This window comes from Oncorhynchus gorbuscha, linkage group LG05 (assembly GCF_021184085.1).
Source record: "Oncorhynchus gorbuscha isolate QuinsamMale2020 ecotype Even-year linkage group LG05, OgorEven_v1.0, whole genome shotgun sequence".
In the NCBI taxonomy this organism is placed as follows: Eukaryota; Metazoa; Chordata; class Actinopteri; order Salmoniformes; family Salmonidae; genus Oncorhynchus; species Oncorhynchus gorbuscha.
In genome coordinates, this window is record NC_060177.1 from 62,102,740 (window position 1) to 62,108,739 (window position 6,000).

Consider the following 6,000-nt stretch of genomic DNA (forward strand, 5'->3'; position numbering starts at 1 on the left):
TTACTGACCCCTGCCTGCCTTGACCTGTCTATTGCCTGCCCCTGTTGGATTATTAAATGATTGTTTATTCAATGTGGTCTGCATCTGGATCTTACCGTCATACCTGATAGGAGTCTATGCAATGAAATCATTTTTGATGCAAGTTGGAATGTTCACATGCTCATTGAAAATGATCTCATCTTAAAAACCAGGGGATGTGGTTCATTTTTGCCATCAGATCTAATGATTTACATAGACTGACTCATCATTGAAACAAAAATGTTACAAAATGTTACAAATAGCATACTGGGAAATAATACATGTCCAAGAGATCCAGATCTGGTGGCATATTGATTTTATGATTACCACCTATAGTAGTCTGTTGTATAACAACACTCAGCATGCTAAGATGAAAGGTGTGCTCTTGTCATTTGTTGAGTTGTCCCATCAAGTTAACACAAAGATTTAGGTAAACATAAATTATCTCCAAAAAGGAACATTGGTGATTATAAGCTCTTCTATCCCTGACCATTTTAGAATTGTCACACCCTGATCTGTTTCAGCTGTCCTTGTAATTGTCTCCACCACCTCCAGGTGTCGCTTGTTTTCCCCAGTGTATTTATCCCTGTGTTTCCTGTCTCTCTGTGCCATTTCGTCTTGTATGTCCAAGTCAACCAGCGTTTTTTACAGTTCTCCTGCTTTTGCTATTTCTTCTTTGTCTAGTCCTCCCGGTTTTGACCCTTGCCAGTTTCTGGACTATACCCGCCTGCCTGACCATTCTGCCTGCCTTGACCTCGAGCCTGCCTGCCACTTTGTACCTTCTGGACTCTGGTCTGGTTTTGCCTGTACACGACCATTCTCTTGCCTAATTCTTTTTGGATTATTAAACATCTAAGACTCCAACCAATTGCTCCTGTGTCTGCATCTGGCTCTCGCCTTGAGTTATGCAGCATGATTGCAATTTAAAGGCAATGTTCCCGTGTTATAGCAGGGACTGCATTCACTGGAAATGCTGCATATGTCAGCTAAATCGGAAATAACCTTTACATTTCTATCACTCAATCTGTGTCATTTATTGAATTGAGCCCTTAATTGAAATTATGCAATGGGTGATTAGAAAAAGACAGCGTTTTAGCAATTGGACTATTGCTGATGCTCTCAACAACCCTCTGCAGCCACTAACCAATATATATTTCAGGAGGCCATATACTACAATATACCATTTTTACCATAAATAGTGAAACTAGACACCATATAAACTCAGCAAAAAAAGGACCGTCTTCTCACTGTCAACTGCATTTATTTGTGTAAATATTGTCTTTTATACTGATACTGATAACAAGTTCAAACAGGTGCCATTAATACAGGTAACGAGTGGAGGACAGAGGAGCCTCTTAAAGAAGAAGTTACAGGTCTTTGAGAGCCAGAAATCTTGCTTGTTTGTAGGTGACCAAATACTTATTTTCCACCATAATTTGCAAAAAAATTCATTTAAAATCCTACAATGTGATTTTCTTAATTTTTTTCTTCTCATTTTGTCTGTCATAGTTGAAGTGTACCTATGATGAAAATTACAGGCCTCTCTCATCTTTTTAAGTGGGAGAATTTGCACAATTGGTGGCTGACTAAATACTTTTTTCCCCACTGTACATTGATTTATTGTTTAAAAATAAAAAATAGAAATAAGAGATGCAAATACTGACCAAAAAGTGTTTTTGGCACATTTTGGGATCAATTTAGCAGAACAACTAATGGGTCTCTTTGTTCAGTGACCACATCGCAGTACTGCCAATTCTGTCACAATGTACTCCAAAATGCATACATGTATGACCTATGAACTCCAAGGTGGGCCCATAGACATGTTATTATCAATCCAATTGTTTTACACCTTAGTTTGTGTTGTAATATGAATTTAATAATATATTGATTGCCTTAGTATGAGAAGATTGTTCCCTGACAGTACAACATTTAATTTCATTCCGTCAAATCCTGTCCAACTAACCCCATAGGGGTCATCACATATCATGCACTGATACCCACATTTATCTACCTCCGATAAGTGGTTATCATACCAACATGGACATGGACCTTAATTAATGAAAATCATCATTAGACTTTGCAACCCCAAAGTGGACAAATATGTCAAATTTGTTCCTCTGGCCCATGGACAAAGTCCAAAAATCGTTTTGTTTTATGTGTTTAAGTATTGTAGGGCCGCATTAAAGGTGGGTCGCCAGGAGGTTAGGGGAGCTGGCTTGTGTTAGCCCTGGAGGGCATCACTACCTCATCCAATGCCCCTGGTCTCACCATCGTCCTCAGACTTCAAACAGTCAGACTGCATTCCTCTGCCGTTTAACAATAAGCACTAATAATGCTGAAAAATGAAAAGCAAAACAGATGGTGTCCAATAGTGTGGGAGGATTACCGAGACGATCCAAGGCTATGTCTGCAAATCCAGGCATGGAGAGGTGAATCCCACTCCATTTCATTCTCAGCAGGACACAGAGTTGGCCAGCCAGTATCTGTGGAATAGTGTGGTGTTTTTGATTGACAGCCTGAACCCAAAGCGTCTCTGGGGGGGCAATACCTGGCTGGATGGCAGGCTGTGACCTCTCTATTTGGTCACAGCCACAGCACAGTCAGTCAGCCTCAGTTGTGTGCTCACTTCAAGATTTTAAAAAATGACTGGCTTGATGAAAATGTCAGTCAGACAGACATTGGTTACCAACACTCTCACTAACAGTTAACCACACACAATGAAAAGTGCCCAACAAAAATAGAGAGAAGTTCCTCTAATCCCCAGTTGGACTAGCGTTGAACTCATAAGATTGTGCTAAGAGCAGGGAGAACCAGACAGTGGTGAGCCCACGGAGACCTGAATGTTTTTGTCCTAGCCTGTAATTAATTGGGCTGAGGGAAATGTGGTTTCGGTCAATTATAATTGTACGTTTGGGAAATAATGGTGATAAAATATATCCCTTAAAGGACGTTATTGTGTTAAGATATGCTGTGGAATGAAAACAATAGTCAGATAAAAAATAATGTATTGTGGTATATTCATAGCAAACCCAGTCATCTGTTACAGTAGATGAATGAATGATGGGCCTCTTCTGGTTTAAGTGATGGAGAGAGGATGGGTTATAAGGTCACAAACTGACACAGTACTATCGATTGTCTCCCTTCATGCTGTGTTATTAAGAGGCCTGCTGCTGAGAATATATCTAGACATTAATTTGATACTTTGGATAAACAAACAGGACCATACACATGCTTTTTCTTAGGGCGGAATATAAAGAAAACAGCTAGGAGAAAAAAATGGATTACAGGCCAACAACTGTCTCTCAGGTGGAAGTGTGGGATTTTGGTAATCTAATGAAAATATTGTTGATGGGCTAATTTCCTATGTGGTGCCAGAGCGGCAGAGGAGAAAATGTGTGAAAAGTCTACAGAGGCCAACGGTTAGCAAAGTGGAAATGTGTGTGTCAAAGTGTGTGTGGGTGTGTGTGCGAGTGGTAGAGGTCAGCTCATGTTTCAGGAGTGCGGTTTTCTTGACTAGGCCACCCCACTAATCTCTCTCAGGGTCTTCTCTGGGCTAGCTGAATCTCCTAGCAGGTAGTGATACAAGCTAGCATTCACCCGCTGCCTGCCCTGTTTCGGTTTGATTAGTTCTGCTCTAATTTGAGAAAATACAATTTCAAGGTTTGCATTGATGATGAGGAGGTAGGGTAGAACCTCATGTGTTTAATGACAATAAGGGGTTTGTGCTTTGAAATGACAGGATGGGAAGGCACAGTGATGGAATAAGAAATTATAATTTGGAAAGCTTAAATGGGCACTTCGGGATTTTAGCAATGAGGCCCTTTATCAACTTCCACAGAGTCAGATTAACTTGTGGATACCATTTTTATGTCTCCGGTTCCAGTATGACGTAAATTAGAGGTAGTTTCGCCAACCACTGCTAACTAGCGTTAGCACAATGACTGGGAGTCTATGGGTATCTACTAGCATGCTATGGGTATCTACAAGAATCTACTAGCATGTTCCCTCTAAGCTGAGAAGCATGAGATTGAACTTCACTCAACTTTCTAGAGTTTTCCTCGTTAGTTAACACTATCAACTTTTCTTTGTACTGTGGGAATTGTGATCGAATCAGCGGCAGGCAGTATTAGCCACTTTCTATGCAACATACCAAAACAAAACAAACTATGCAAGACTTAGTATGCAAAACTAACTATACAAGAGATTTTGTTGTAAGGCATAATGCAGCGGAGTTATAATTGTATTGCATTGACATGCACGACTCAGGTACGTACTCTACACAGACGGGAGCACCATAACCAATCAGAGCTGCAGTAGGCCTATATGCAAATAGATCATTGCCATATATGGATCTGTGCCATTCACTTTAAACTGGACTGTTTTCACAGTATCAGCAGTGGATGTCTTGGTACTGAGATCAAATCGAAAGCTACATGTAGCGACGTGTTCACATTTGTACATGTGTTCAAATCCTTTGCTAGTTAGTGAATTATTAGCTCAGTTATAGATCGTTTGTAGTCAGTAATGTGCGAGTGATTGCTTCCTACAAGGGTACAAAAAGTGTGCATTTCTAGACATCTTTGAAAAGCGAGTCAGGTAAAGAGCTTTTTTTTGTCTTCAAGGCGCAGTTTTGTGTTTTGAGACAGGCTTGAAGATAAGTAGCCAATAGGCAGAGGGTAGCATAGTTTGTCTGATTCTCTATAATAATGGTATGGGAATAATGACACATTTTGTTTTGTAAAGTGGTTTCTTGCATCAAACAACACAACAACATTTTCAGTCACCTCCTTGTCTGAAGGACAAGTGGATAAACAGGTTAATGTCAAGCCCTGCATGTCTCATGGAATGTAGGCCTACGTTGAGCACCACACATTGGCTGCTACTGTAGGCTGACTGATAGAACAGCTATGTCCATGTTAAAATGTTATGTGATGCATTTTCTCCATTGTTTTTGATATTAGGCCGCTCTGGTAGGCCTAGATTATGATCAAATAGACACCGTAGCCTACTTTACCACTGTTAAAACTAACTTAAAGCGGGTACAGCCTCAGTGTTCACAGTAAACACATGCTGGAAGTTGCACAGAATTTTCACCACATTCAAGTTTGCGCTCAGCAGACCTGAAATTTGGGGGAACATTTTTGACGGAACATTGCCCATAGACTTATTTACGTGCATGCTAGTAGATACCAATAGACTTCCAGTCATTGCGCTAATGCCAGTTAGCATTGGCTCGCGAAATGACCTTCATAAAAGGTATAAAACAGCCAGTACATAATGTAGATCTAGAGGTGTCCTAGAGCGAAAAGGTTTAGATTAGAAGATACATGTAATTGTGTTGACTACTAAGACAAAAAAAACAAAAAGGGAAACACATAAAGGGTAAATATGATGACAACTCTGCACACTACAATACCACAGCATGCTACTATGGCCTGTGTTTGCTGGTGACAGGGCTTTCAGTTGTCCTCAGAACCCTACACCGTGGGTTCACCTGGCCTGATCTCCACTAGGTGAGGTCCTGACCAATCTAGGCTCTCCTTGAAATGCAAACCCACTGTGGGTGTGCCAGCTCTCTGGGTGTTTACTGTACATTCAACTATTGTGTTATACCTGTTTGCTGTGGCTTTTACTCTGTAGTCCTCACACATGACTCAGCCCAATGAGCCAATCACCTCAACCTGCTTCCTGAGAATAGTCATTAGCCTATTCTGCTAAATGACTTAAATGTAATGTAAATGTAAATGTATTCACTGGACATATCCCCTCACCGCTGTACAGAGAGGACTCTTGAGTCCTGAGTCTTAGTTAACACTTTGAGTCCCACAATCACGCTGGCGTGATGTAATGCTTCTGACTCCTTTTATACATTCTGTGTTTGGATTTGTCTATTTCTTCCGCATCCGCTGATACCAACCATTAGCCTGTGTGACTAATGGGGACTGAGCTAGAACAGTGTTCTGTGTCGTTAAAAGGTAAAGG